At 45.2% G+C, this 14,954-nt stretch overlaps 1 long non-coding RNA gene across 3 annotated transcripts in view; it reads left to right on the top strand.

Annotated features, from left to right (window-relative positions):
* Positions 1 to 6,264, top strand: part of LOC138567069 (uncharacterized) — a 178,765-nt gene extending 172,501 nt beyond the window's left edge. For all 3 annotated transcript variants that reach the window (XR_011302094.1, XR_011302096.1, XR_011302095.1), the window contains exon 3: positions 5,871 to 6,264. This is a non-coding gene — a long non-coding RNA (uncharacterized lncRNA). The remainder of the gene's footprint in view (positions 1 to 5,870) is intronic.
* The last annotated feature ends 8,690 nt before the right edge of the window (positions 6,265 to 14,954 follow it).

Here is a 14,954-nt window from a genome sequence, read left to right as displayed (position 1 = left end):
AGTGTACGAAAAGAAGTAGTGCAACTATGTTCCCTGCTGGCCCGCCCCTGCTCTCCACAAACCCCATCGCTGCGCCCCCTCCGACACACAATCCAAACCCCCAAACAAATAGAACCTGCTATTTAAGGGAATGTGCAAGCTTCAGCTTCTTCCTACTTTTTTTTTTTAAAGCTATCCCATTCCAGAACTTTTTTTTAAAAAAAAATAAAAGTATAGGAACATTGAAACTTAAAAATAAAAAGTATAGGAGCACCGCTCCCGCCCACTTCGACCTCTGTGATACCACACTGGGATGATGTCTCTGTTAGCAAGTCTGACCTGCATGATTGAGGTCAGGCCCAATATTAAATAAACACAAAGAGTGTTCATTTCCCAGGCCACATGATAAAACGCAGAAGAGTCAGGCCAGGATCCAAAATTTGAAAAATAAAAGCATTTTACATCAAATAAAGTGTCTAGCGCAGTGGAATAACATGGGTGGGGTTCAAGCAGCACCTATGTATTCAGATTTTTAACTTTTCGAAATGTATTTATTTATTTATTTATTTATATATTTCGACCGGGGCCATAGCCCACAGGCATCAGGACGCAAAACAGACAACTTAAAATGAAAATGGCTGAAATGGGGCTAGTTTATTCGAACAGGGTTCTTTTCAAGTTTTTCTAGAAGGTAGTGCAGTTTTCCTCTGATCGCATAGGATCCAAAGACATTGGCCTCATTCCGAGTACGGCGCTAACCAATGGCGCTATTAACGCCTTGGTTGACGCCGTACCCGGACCGGCAGCGCCTTGGTGGATGGCGGAATCACCGCCCCATTCCAAGGTTGGCGGGGCGGTAATTCCCCACTCACCAAGGCTCTTCCCCATTCCCAAATGAGCCCCCATAGGGCTCAATGGGAATGGGGAAGATGCAAATAACGGTGACCGTTCATTACGGTCACCGTTATTGGCTTGCAGGCCCCTTTGCGCCCTCGACTTTAACACCTGCTCAAAGCAGGCGTTAAGGGCGAGGGTGCAGAGGGAACTCGGAGTATGGCGGTAAGGGATTACCGCCACCGGTCTCGTTACCGGTGGCCGCTATCCCTTACCGCCATACTCGGAATGAGGCCCATTGTGAAACAACATTCCAAAATGATCCACATAAATATTGTGCAAAATAAGCAGAGTTTTGTGCAAAATAATCCCTGTGCTAGATTGATAATAAGTAGATACCCAATGCATTATTTTAAGTGTATTTATACGTTAACACAATACAACTATAGCCTTCTTAAATATACAAACCGATTTTTATAGAAATAAATATATATTTTTCTGTGAGCAAAAACATAAGGTACCAGGTGGCAAATACATGTCAATTATTTTAAGTTAATCGTCTTGTCTAGTGGCAATATTAATAAATGTGGTCTAATTCATTACCACCGAGAGGCCGACATATGTTTCAAATGACACCAGATGCATTAAGCCTACCCCGGGACACTGACCTAAACACGCAGTTTGAAAAAGTTAATTATTACAATGGGATTGAAAGGCCATGGAAATTTAAAAAATGTATTGGTGATGGCTGTCTATGATGAGAGCCGATCTAATCAATTTGAGGCTTTTTAGCATTTTATTTGATTGTTTTTTCATAATGAGCCGAATACTGGTACTTAAGTTCGGATCCGAGAAACGAACCTCTGTTGCTCTATGTGGTTTTGCTTGCCAGACCTGCGCATTGCCCCTGTACTAGCCTCCGGCCGGTGCTAGGCTCACAGTTGTATTTTTTATTAAGCCAGTACGTGTCAGTGCTACTAAAACGTATAGTGCCGCTGATTGGTCCTATCACCTTGAGAGGCGCAACCACAGCTGCCAGTAGGGTGTCAGCATCACTCAAACCACGTGGGCAAAGAAAGAAGCAGCCCCGAGACTGGCAAGATGGAGAGAAGGCCAGAGCCAGCAGCGGCAGCCCCCCAGCTCCGTCACAGGGAAGTACTGTACCCCTGCACTGGCACGCTATGGCGGCACACGGGTCAGTCATGTCTCAGATGGGTTTGCTTATGTGTACATTTTATCGTGGCATATGCCCACCTCTAACAGGCCAGGGCGCACTCCTGGAACTGGATGGGCCTGCGAGAAAAGCAGCCTGATTATGAAATTGGGGGAGGGGGGAGAAGCAATGGCACCGAAAAGCCACGAATAGATGGTTAGCGCCAGGCAGAGGGGAAGCCTTTCAATACCCCTTGGATTCAACAGTCGAGCGCCCGTTCTGAATGTTTTCCCCACAACATTGTGCCCAACACTTGGTGGAATCAAACATTGGTAACACCTGATGTGGGCCTGCCTCTAGCCTTTTTTAGGTTCATATTCACTTTATTTTATGCCAGATTATAACAGAAATGTATAACAATAATTCCCAATTATTTCTATCAGTTTCTACGTATAGCAGTGGATCCTCCTGGCAGAGGGGTCTTCAGATTACACTCCCCTTGCATATTCTGGAGGTGTGTATTCTGTCTAGTGCTGGTGAACATGGTCTCAGTTTGAAGAGCAACAGCAACACGGGACACCCCTGTTTTCTTCTGCATTGTATAGCTATCACATTTGAGGGTGCAGAATAAGTCTGATCCTGGCCCCAAAAGCGAATTGGATGCGGAAACCCGCGTCCCTTCACAAATGAGACCACATCCAGTTGTCAATCATAGGGAAAGGTAAGGTTTCACTTTTGACTTTTGGCTTTAGGTAAACTTATGGGGGAATACCTCGGGGAAATACTCTTAATGACCCCCACCTAGACATGAAATCAACTCCACTTTTACATTTAAGAGAGTCATTATTGATGGTTACTGCATTTAATCTATGCATTCCGCAAACTGCATAGGTCATTCTGTATCTGAAGAGCGGGCAAGCCCTGGAAAAAAACCCTATGCGCCTCATTCCGAGTTCCGAGGTAACCACGCCCCCATACGGCTCAATGGGAAGGGGGAAGGCGGCAATAATGGTACCATAAATTGCGGTACTGTTATTGACCACGGTGTCCCTTTGCAGGTCCCGTCCTTAACGCCTGCTAAAAGCAGGCGTTAAGGAAGGACCCGCAAAGAGAACTCGTAGTAGGGCGGTAAGGATTTAACGGCACCAGTCTTGTTACCGGTGACCATTAACCCTTACCGCCCTACTCGGCATGAGGCCCTTGTGGACTGTTTTATGGACTCTAGCGGCCTCATTAAAAGAATGCAGCATGATACGGTCTGTTCTAGCGCCAGTTTCCACACACAATGTGATTGTGCGTGGAGGTGATACTTCCACTTACAATACCGGTAATGGACCTGCATGCATTAATTCTGCCTCTGTCAATGGAGTCCTAGAGGACTGGGACTCCATAACAGGGAATAGCCACCCTGAATAGTGTGGCAAATTACCGGTAGCGCATGCTGTAACAGTAATTCAATTTGGCGGTATTGGAGAAGCTAAATAATGAGGGCGTAGGAGCTTCAATACCTGAGGGAGATGGTCCTACCTGAAGTGCGCCACTTTGGCGCACTTTTTAGGTGTAAAAAAAACATTATCTGTAGGTAAGAATTTAAATCAGGTATTTTATGGCTATCCAGACCTCTAAAGCCAGAGCTAATAATTGAGGAATCAGTAACGTTTAAAATATCTTTCAGAAGTCATACGTCAAAGCAAATGCCGGAAGTCTGCTTCGGAAGTGCACTTTTTTCGTGTTCGCTAGTTCAGCTAATGACATCTCTAGGCAAAACTATCTGCACAGAATCTGTTCAACTGGGCAAGACTATTTCAGGAGTGGCAATGCAAGCACTATATACCTAAGTGTTCTCTCAAAAAACCCTTCACGGAGCCCCACCCTCGGGGATCCAAGATCAAACACTTTCCCCAAATGTTCTAGTCCTGGAGTTGGAATAGGAAATAACCCCTTCCTGCAATATTGAGGGTGAAAGGGATTACATATCTCCAGCATTATTCATTGACTCTTTGCACTTCCCCTTTACAAAAACTTTAAAATGAGGTTATGATATGCCCCAGAGGTACTATTTGTAGTTTTAGTCCTTTCTCTGTTTTGTTTTCATAATTATTTTTAGATTGCCATGATAAGAGGTGACCTTCTCACAGATAAGCACTCCACACCCCACAATCCTGATGAATTTGAAATACTTTAAATCGATCCCTCAAAGGAAAGTCTCACGCACCTAGGTAAAGTTATTTTTTTAATGTGGGGTAGGTACCCTTCCCTTTTTGAGGTCTACTGGAGCAGCTGGTGATAAAGTGATCTGAGGTAAGTCACCCTCTCGCAGGCAGCGGGTGTTTCCTCTGCAGGTAACCATGGCATACTTTGCAGTATGGAGGGGTCGAAGAGTAATTGGCCCAGCCAATGCAGGTTTTTTTTTTACGGAAGTGTGTCACAGAAAGAAAGACGGACTACATAAGGCCCATGGTGTTGTCACAGTAGTCCTGCTGTTCCTCCTCAGGGTTCATAGGGTAGGTGAACTGAAGAGACTAAACATGCAAGAGCATCTGACGATTTCAATTCCTGTGCGATTTTGCTCCGAGTTGCTGGTATTTTGAGCAGCGGTGACAAAGGTTATGGCAGATAATCAACACCATCTATGAACTACTAACCTTTCTGTGAAACTCCATTCAACACCACACCATGTAGGGTACAAGTTTAATTGCTCTCGTATAGAATAACGCTATCCTGGAATTTTAGGGTGGTTGGACATTGCTTTGTTGGTATTATGTACGGATGTGAGATAAGATCTTGAAAGTGAAGGTGTGCGATATACACGCACAGATGACACTGTTTGTCATTGACCCATTTTTTGCCTCATAAAGATAGCATCATGTATAAATACGGTTGAACCCCTGTGGATTCCCGACATGGGCCACCAAGTTTATAGACGCCTGTGGTGACCTAACAAGGTTAAAGCAGCAATTGGACATTTGCAGCCAATCCACACTAGCCTGGGTAGGAAGTTAAAACATCTTGCCCGAATAGTACACCCAAGATGGCGGCGCGATTAAGCCAGCCGTCCACTGCCGTTCACGTTATAGTGGCCCACTATTAACGTGAGCAGCTAACGAACTGTCGCACGTTGGCGTTTCGGAAGCTCTGCTGAACACGGATACTATGCATGTTCACACCACGGCTTTTACTTACTAAGTAAGTTTTCTAATATACAGCATTCACTGCCGCCGCTTGAACCAACAAAATTAGTAAGTGACACTGAGTGTAAATCTAAAACCTGGACTAGTTTTGTTATCCCGTTCTGCTAGATTGCCATGGAATGAATTGAGCTACTTCTCTCGAATACACCCTGTACTTCTAATTTTGCACACTTTGGAGACTAAAATAAGAACACCAAGACAACCACGAGCAATTGGCACAAGGTAATCACTCAGAAATTAACGTAGTGTGCCTGTGTTTTTGTTTTGTGTTTTTATATATAAAACAGAAGACTTTTTCAGACGAGCCAGTCGGGCTAGACTACATGGCAAGTGCAAATACATCTGCCTAGGCAAAGCCCAGGGAGAATGCAGACACTCTGTTTTGGTGTCGAAATTGTGTGAATTTTCAATTTGATAAATTCAAACAGAGTAGATTTAGTAAGATGGAATAATATAAAAGAAATTAGGAGCAACAGTAAACATTTATTTTCTAAACTGTTTCCTTTTTATAGCCAGATTGAAGTTGGTACTAAACACCAACAAATTAATCAACATCGTCATCCCCACTCTAAATGACGCCTCCCACGTGGTCAAAGAAATTGAAAGGTCACTGATGATAGCCACAAAAGCCATATATAGATACAGAATGTTTCATCGTTTTTTTTAAAAAAAAGTGTATACTGTTACTAATCGATTTCGTTTTGGTTTTTTAGATTGTCAAGATTAGAAGATCTTCATACAATGTGCCATTTGTAATTTATCTGTGTTACTAAACAGTGTCCTGAAGACGGGTAACATCAGACGTTGCAAACCAGATTGAGTCGGCTGTACACAGTAGCAGTTCCGGGACCTAGAAACACATTTTTTTAGTGTCGACCAAGTCAAGGAAAATTATATATTTAAAAAAAGAGGGCTGATCAACTGATTCTGATGCTCCCCTCACCTCCCTACTAACCTCACAATGTTGTGATGATTATAATTCACTTGGTTAATTATGGGTGCTATCACCCTACTCCAATAAGGCCATTGTTAATGCTAAATTATGGTTTTTAACGTGATTCAACTTTTATGATTGAATGTTTTGTATATACTGATTAAAATATGTGAATTTAAAACATCTCTGTCTAAAATACATATTGGCATTGATTTAGCGCTCCTTGTAAACTATCTGACCCAACATGTGGGAAGGTGGGAAGCTGATTTGTGGATTCTTGTGCTTACTAGTGTTATTCGTCCTCCTCCACACACCCCCGAAAAAAGAGGACTTTTGTACTCTGTACCATATATTATAGATAATCCTGCAAGCAAACAAGGGAAAGGGTGAACAGGTGAACTCCCCTGTTCCCTGATTGGGGGTTATGTGAATAAACATTTTTTCTGAAACATTTTTAATGTATTATATAAATGCAAACAGAAATGATTGATACTGTGCATCATTTAATCAATTGTGATTAATGTGCATAAAGTACAGATGTATATTTATTTGAGCATTAATGAAGAAGTGTGATACCTAGATTGAGTGACCTTGTTTTCATCAGTGCTTCTGATGAGTTCAATTGGTATAATGTTAGCTCTTTTAGTAGCAAGAGTTTAACCTGGAGCACCAAAACAATTTAGTAACAATTGAATTGATCTATTAACTTCAGAAGAGTAGTAATTTACCAGTAGTGCACCCAAATCTGAAATCTGAACAACGAAAATCTGGGGGTTCCAGAAGACAAGCAGAAGAGGAGACTTTCTGAACATCACGAGAAGCGCAGATGGCCTTCTGTCTCATGCCAAGGGCTGGCTTCCAGAATCATCATAGTTTCAAGCTTTAGGCCACCAATGAAAGGACGAACTTGATGGCGTAGGTGATGTCTGTCCTGTGACTATCATCGGCCAAGACCAGCAGCCCCCTCAGCAATATTGACTGTGCCTCAAGACCTGTCAGCCAACTGTTATGTTAACGAAGTGTGAGCCCCCTGCAGCTCCTTGGTGTCTGAACAAGAACTTTCATTGCTGGGTCTGAGCATCACAAAGCCAGTGGGATGCATGGGGTTCCGGCAAACCACTCCGTGCTCAAGTGTTGTGACCTCCTTGTTGAAAGAAGGAAGTTGTAAGGTTGTAATGTATCCCTGATCCTGAGCCCAGAGCAGTGGCAACCTGGAGTTCTATTTCATCTTGTTTTTGGCACGGAAGGTGTCAAGAGGTTGAAAGTTTGGACTCAAGATGGGTCAATCTGTTTATAAAGTATTTGAGGTATTATATTCAAAGTCACGTGGGTCTTTGAATATTATATCTCAAATGCAAGTGTGGTGTGGCGCAAGTGGTCATTGCAAAACGATTAGCTAACTTTGGTGACCTTGGGCAGTGGTCACTTCACTCTGATCAGTGCTAGCCTACCCTCAACCTTCCATTAGGCAGGTCTGAAACTGAAGGTTATAACAATGTTTTAACAATTTGGTAGATAGCTCAATGGGGTTCTAGCCCATAAAGGACATCACTTTTAAAAATTCGGTCTACATTGTCAATAAGGCAGTTGCTCTCCCAAGGCGATATCATATCAGCTGTTCATCTGTGAAATGCATATTTCCATATTCACATCACACAGTGCCTCGGAAGCTTCTGGGATGTGCAGTGACCCAGGGGCAATACCAGCCTCAGGTTTTGCAGTTGGTGTGAATTCACCTTCTCATGTGTTCACAAAGGTGTTAGAAAGTTATGTACCTTCATGACTGACCAGTTCCCGCTGCATCTCATTGGCTGTTTGAGAAGTAAACAGGAAATTGTATAAACAATTGAGGCTCACAGGTTGGGTTCTCAGCAGTCATACCTGGAATCTACCTGGCCGCTTGAGCTCATGGATGTCTGTGTTAGTGAAGTCCAAGGCACAATAAGGTTAGGAGTTTCAGGATTGGCCTACAAGACTGATGAAATAAACTTCTTTGCTGTCTCGACGGGGGGTTTTATTGCGGGGAGAAGTGTATTCATGTAGGTTTGCCAGATTACTCTTAAAGCCACTAGTGAGGCGTGTGCTCATCCAATGGTCTCCTCCTGATTGACACCCGCTCTACATTATTGGTGAGATAGGGCAAATCTTTTCTCGGGTAAAAACCTGGCTCCACCGGAACATCGGGTGGTTAAAATGGATGAGAGCAGAAAGTGCTAGAAGCCATCCTTGTTTCTGCCTGCTTGGACATCATGCGGAGGTGTAGCTTGGATCTCTAGTGATTTCAAACCTGTGACCCATGTTTGGATTTAACCCTGCTGCTTTGGGGTGGCTTGTTTAGTTTGTCTGAGGTTGCTTGTGCTCTCGTGCAGGAATAAAATGACCTAGCAGTTTAACAACCCCTTTTTGAGCTGAAGTCTTATTTGCGTATGTTTCCCATTCCGCAATGGCTTTGCAGACTGCAAATGATGGAATAGTAGGCAATCCAGGTCACAAGGTAGTGCATATGATCCATTTTAAGCTTTTCCATAAAACTGAAAAGGTGATTGTATATAGTCACAATTGTATTTTGCTTGTATTTTAGGCAGTTCACCAGAGAAATTAATCAAGCAGGGATCCAAAGCGCCTTTATTCTATTTGGGCCCCCTAAAACCAGCAGCAAAGAACTCACCTATGTTTTTCACATCAACCCCAGTAGGTGAGGCCTTCAATTCATTGATTTCAATGTGTAGATTTTGAACTTCCAGAGTAAGACCATGAGCCATTACCAAAACCTCCGGCAGCTGGTCCACCTATCCAACATAGAACTGATGACATCACGTGCTGTCAGAGTCTGGACTCACTGGCTTAGCCGCTTCTCAAGATTGCTGTGGAAAACAATGGCCCATCTCTGAGATCCATACAATTGATTGGACGGCTGTGGTAAGCATGCAGGGTTGCCCTGAGTATCCTCAAGATAAGTAAAAGTAGGGGGAGGACCTCCTGATCTAAAAAGCCTCTGGGAGTGCCTGGCGTTCACGTGGCCCGTTATCGGGGAGTCTGAGAATGATCATGCAGAGCCATGGAGTTGCGAAAAAGACTGACAAGTTTCAATGCATCTACTTCCCATCACTAAGCACCAGCCAAAGAAAGGAGCATGACTATGCCCAACGACGGCCATATTGGGCCAGGAGGAGAATTCAATAACCAAGACCCAAATCACCATTCTGATTTGGGATCAAAAACAATCAAGTATCGTGTAATGGAAAAGTCCTTCTAAACTCTGCTACTGTGCAACCTGAAACAAGGCTATAGCTGCCATTGGAGACAAGACAGAGCACTTCCGCATCACTTCTCCCACCGACCCAATGTAACCTTTCTGTCGCCAACGTCCCCAGATGGAAATAGGGGAATTCCATACCCTAGGGGCCACATTGTCCCTGAGACCCCCGCAGCAGAGCTGAACCCAGTGCCCAGAGACATAAGACTGACCCAGAACACCTCTGCTGCTACCTAGTGCCAGGCCGTGACATTGAGGCGAAGAATTTACATAATTGCCGGTTCAGGCAAACATACTTAGTGACACAGACACTCTACTGATATATAGGTAATGTCTGGTCTGTATGGGAGTAGTGCCCAGTTGATGTCTTGCCTTGAAACATAAAACCAACCTTCAGCTGAGCTGCGCACGCTCAGCTTGGCAGAGCTCTGTTGGAATTTCATCGCTGTTGCTCTCCATGGATGAATGGTTTACCCAGGAAGATTGGCAATTGGAAAACATGTGCTAATAGCTGCCTTTTTACCCAGGGCCATCATAAAGGCCTAATTAGCTGAAGGGTCTAGGGCAGGTTTCTTCAACCATTGGCTCCCCGGATGTTTTTACTACAACTACCAGCAGCCTTAGCCAGCATAGTCAATAGTGAGGGATCATGGGAGTCATAGTTCAAACCGTCTGGAGAGCCACGGGTTGCAGACCCCTGGTCTAGGGTGAGATCCTGGATCAGCTCAGGGGGCCAGGTGGTTAGGGCCCTTAGAATTTGGCAAGGTTTCAAGGGCAGGTTGACAGCTATGCTATGCGGGAGCCAGGTGGGGTGCGTGCATCGTTCCCACAGTAGGTACGATGGAGAAGGCACCATTTAAGCTGTCCTCCCTTCAGTATGTCATGGGATGAGGGAAGTATGATGGATGTAAACTCACAGACTGCTGGGTCGAAGAGACCACCAGATGGGAAGCCAGGGGGGAGAGTGCCCTGGATAAACGGGCATCAACCGGGTCACTTGGCTTGTGTAGGGAAAGGTAACATTGGCCCCAATATCCATGAGTCTTCTTCAGCCTAGGCCCCACATGGGTAAGTGGTGTGCATGTTTGCGGCCTTGCTGTGGGAACACTTTGTCATCCACTTGTTGTTACGTCACATAAGCGTCCTTCAGGCCTAACGCAGCCAAACCCGTTGTTACGTCACATAAGCGTCCTTCAGGCCTAACGCAGCCAAACCCAGTCTGGATGTCCACCTTCCTGACTGCACACATTCCAACTGATATCTTCAACACCACACCTAACGCTCGGATGCAGCTACCATCCAGCTATTACATCAGCTGCACACATATCTGATGCACCCACGCACCCTATGACACCATCTCTCTCTAATGACCTGAACTGCGGTTCCCAAGGGAGTTCAACCTACCAGCGCTTTGAGGTCATACCAATGATATATAGAGCACTATATGAATGCCAAATAACATAACATAACATAACAACGACTAGAGAGGGAGTTGGGTGGTCGCAGAACTGTCGGGTAGTGCGCGTCGTCCCAGTTGCCACGCTTTGGACGTGCATGGATGTGCATGCTGTAGTTGCCTGTGGTCCCTTTGTATTATGTGTATTTGTTAATGAATGCCATTTGGTAATGACCTTTGTTTGGAGTAGTGATCTGGGGTTTTTGACTATTTAGTCTAGTGGGACAATATCCCAAAGTGGAGGCATGTGCTTTGCGAGCCTATGGTCCCGGTGGTATCTTGAGAGGATACTCACAGTACATCTTTCTACGCCGAAGGGACGCACATTGCTCAATGGGGCATAGATCGTCCATTTCGCATGCAAAGGGCCAGGTCGGTCCACTTCTATGTGTGTCCCAGAACAATTAAGCGCCCACAATCCCAAGAACAGAGCGGAAACACTATGCGGTTTCAGGAGGCCAACAGGGAAGGGCTAAAACTGTATCCTCTATGTGGATGTGTAAGGGAACAATGGTGCGAGGCAGACTGAGCCATCCCGCCCCACAGCTCTGTATCCCCACACGGCAAAGGGCAGGCTTGTAACCTCCCTGTGGGGCTGCTCCTGGACACTCACAGCTGTGGGGGAGGGGAAGAACTCCCAGACCATTGTAGCCACTTGAGCCATTGTGTACCAAATCAGTGCCCGCAATTGTACTGAGACGCAACTGGGCCCCAGAAAGGCCGTTGAATAGAATTGAATTCTTGTTAAAACTGGGTGTATACTACATAAGCCAGCTTTAAAAAAAAAAACTTTTTTGCGAGCCCATTGAGAGCCCTATTTTGGGCTGTCGGAAAGCTCCACCAATGTGCACGGTTCTCTGGAAGCCCTCTCAAAGCAAAGCCCCTTTCTTTTGTCGTGAATCTAAGAACGGGTTTTCGCCCCTCCCTCGAGAGGAGAAGGGGGCTAAAAATGCCCATCAGATCTGCTGCTCCAGGGAAGCCCACCCCTGCATGTGCATTATATCGTCATTTATCGTGAAGAGGAAACACTGAGAGTGGAGCACTCCGCAAGAAGCCTCCAAGCCACCATTTTGAATGATCCGAAAAGTGGCTGTCAGAGTTAAAGTACCACCAAGCTACTCTCTCAATATCGCCTGGCCCCCACTCTGTCGCAAAAGAGTAGCCACTAATGCTAAACGCATGGAGGTGGGGGGAACCAGAGCCGGCTCCAGTGTAGTTAGATACTAATGCCTGGCTCTGGCTCGTTGCCTTTGTGAAAGAAGTACCCACCTGGAGCTGAGCCAAGCATCAACTCATCCTCTGTTACCTATACAGCGTACATTAAAGTGACACTGCCACCTACTGACAGTTAAAAGAGTTACATGTAATCATCTGCTTAAACAGAGTACTGTGTTTATCTCTTTCCGCGAATCGCATATTTGTGCAAAACTGAAGATGCAATGGGAGCAGCATGTGTGTGGTCTGAAAGCTGCACAATTGCAAACTGTGCAACCATAAAACCAGGCGTCCATGATTGACCAATCTATGCAATCCTGGACAAATGACCCTACTTAACTAGGGAATATGTCCTTTGGCTGCCACACTTGGGATCACCTAGAGGCGATTCTGTTAAATGTGCAATTTTATTTATTTATTGAATATTTATAAGGTGCCTATACAGCAAATGGTGTTTCCAGGCGTAAATGGGTGCAAAGGGGGTGCACTTATATAGTGTATTCAGCTGCAATGTTTGAGCCACAGATAATGCAAATACTGATCTATTATAATGGACACACCATTTTGTAAAATATCCCTTTTGTTCATTGATTTATCACTTATAAGCCATGTTTCTCTCCTAACAGATGAGTGAACCAGGTGATGTATTACACTGTTTCGAAGGACATTTCACACAGTTTTGTTATGTGCCTGAGTCTTGCAACTCAAATGGGATTGTTTAGGTAGACTTTATTTACCATTCATGTGCATGTAATATTTGGTGAAAATGAAGCTCAAATCTTTTTGCTTCACATAAAGTTTTATATGTTTGGCTGGTTGGTTTATATTGTTATTTGTGAACTTTTAAGTCATCTTTATGAAACAGAACATTATTTTAGCCCCTTAAAACTGTACATTAACATGCATTTGTGACAAGAGATGAGAGAATATGTGGTCAAGTGTCTAAAGTGCAGACTGGGATCATTTGATTTCACTGTGTCATATCTTCTGAAATTGGGATGCCAAGTTTTTATTTACTTTTATGGGGTCAGGGAGGCAGGACATCATGTACAGGTTTGGGTTGTGGGGTTATGGCAGGAGGATGTTTTTGTTGTAGGCGTTGAGGAGGCAGGATGGCATGTATGGGTATTGTGTTTGAGGGTAGGGAGGCAGACAGCAAGGTATGCATCGTTTGCCTGCTCGGCTCGCATTTGATTCTTAGAGCCAAGCCAGGCCCCATAGCCAGCCGCTGGCTTGGCTCCAGATGTTGATCCTTTGACTCCTCCACCATTATGAAGGCATATGCGCATGGCTAATGGAGTGGTCTAGAGAATGCACCAATTTTACAGCCAGAATCCTGTGCAAAGCCAAGCAGAAGAGCCACAACCTTCGGAAACATGCAAAGGGTAGGTGTGCTCAAAGGATCTTCCAGGGAGAAGCGTCTTGCCTATGGAGGCTTTGCCGGGCTAACATCTTTTCCCTGGCACTGGGAAAGTCAGTGACCAGTCTTTCTTCCAGAGACCGACGCACATGGAAACTCTGCGCAGCAGAGCAACCCATTCTATGCCTGGTCACTGGGGGGATAGAAAAAAGGGAAGATGGAGATGGGCCTTGCGAGGGGTCTCGGGATGCTACCAGCCGAACCATTTCTTGCTGACTTATTGAGACACTGTGGGGCCATGTCAGTACCACCTACATGTTGGTCATAAGAAGGCTTTGACCTCAGGTGAACTGTAAAGAACTCCCAGGTGTCTGCGGTATCTGTGATCGACATTCTCCGATCTGCCTTATTATAACACGGGTGACAAGACCGTTCATGAATCCAACCGCATCCCACCAATGCGCTCAACTGTCTGCATTGAGCACTTCAGGGTCTGACCCAACAACGGGCCAATCAGAGATCTGGAGACCCTTCCACAGTGACCCGTAGCTTCTATGTCACAAAATCACTGCTATGTGCGTCTGGTCATCCAGGATTCCAACTTTGCATTCCGAGCACCCAGTCGCTCCTCTGATATCTAGACCACAACATCACAACAACATCCGGCACCTATCTCCCCAGTGGGATCACGCTTCCTATGGCCATAGAAGCCACCCCGGGCAGTGCCGGTATCCTGCATATTTGGGGCTGCACCCGAGAATATCTTCCGAAAGACTCCAGTGTCACAAATGGCTTCAAGAACACACCATCACTCAAAGATAGTTGACGGTTTCCCTAAGGGCCATCCTCTTCACCCTCATCTCCCCTGGGCAGTTCCCTCCATAGCCCAGGCATCCCTAAACCCTATTAAGGTTCCTTCTGACTGACTGGTTTTGATGGTCAAAGAGTAAACACCCTGTCTCTCTCCCTCTGGCAACAGACTAGATTAATCCTCTCCGGGAACTCACATTAGGAATGTTGTTGAAAAGAGGTGCCTATCACTCACCTAAATTCACTTAATCATAGCCATTCCTTGTCCTAATGGTCTATCTTTCCTCTCCCTTCCTTCTACTCTCTTCGCTTCCCTTCTTCCCACACTCCATGGTCTCTGCCTCTCTCGCTCTTTCATTCTGTTCCTCCAATGTTCTCTTCCTTACTCTTACTCCCCTCCACTCCCTACTACTAGCTCCTCTCCACACTGTTATTCTCCCTTCTCATCACTACTACTCTGCCCCTCTCCACAGTACTATTCCCCCTCCACACTATGATTCTACCCTATCCACACTACACATCTCTTGCGCACCACACTACTACTCGGGATTGCACTCCATCCACACCTTCTCTCTAAGTCACCCTGCTTTCACTCCACTCTCTCAGTCGCCTTACCAGTCACTCTCATTCACCCCTACCCTCATGCTATTAGCCTCACTCACACCTCGCACACACTCATGCCCAAGTGCCACTTTTTCCCACCAACCAATACCTCACCTTGAACATGTGTTTAGCAATCCTCCTCCACGCACCTCTGCACCGTCCT

Source organism: Ambystoma mexicanum, chromosome 2p (genome assembly GCF_040938575.1).
Source record: "Ambystoma mexicanum isolate Mex_15411 chromosome 2p, UKY_AmexF1_1, whole genome shotgun sequence".
In the NCBI taxonomy this organism is placed as follows: domain Eukaryota; kingdom Metazoa; phylum Chordata; class Amphibia; order Caudata; family Ambystomatidae; genus Ambystoma; species Ambystoma mexicanum.
Note: the sequence above shows the minus strand (reverse complement) of the source record. Positions and strands in the feature narration are given on the sequence as shown.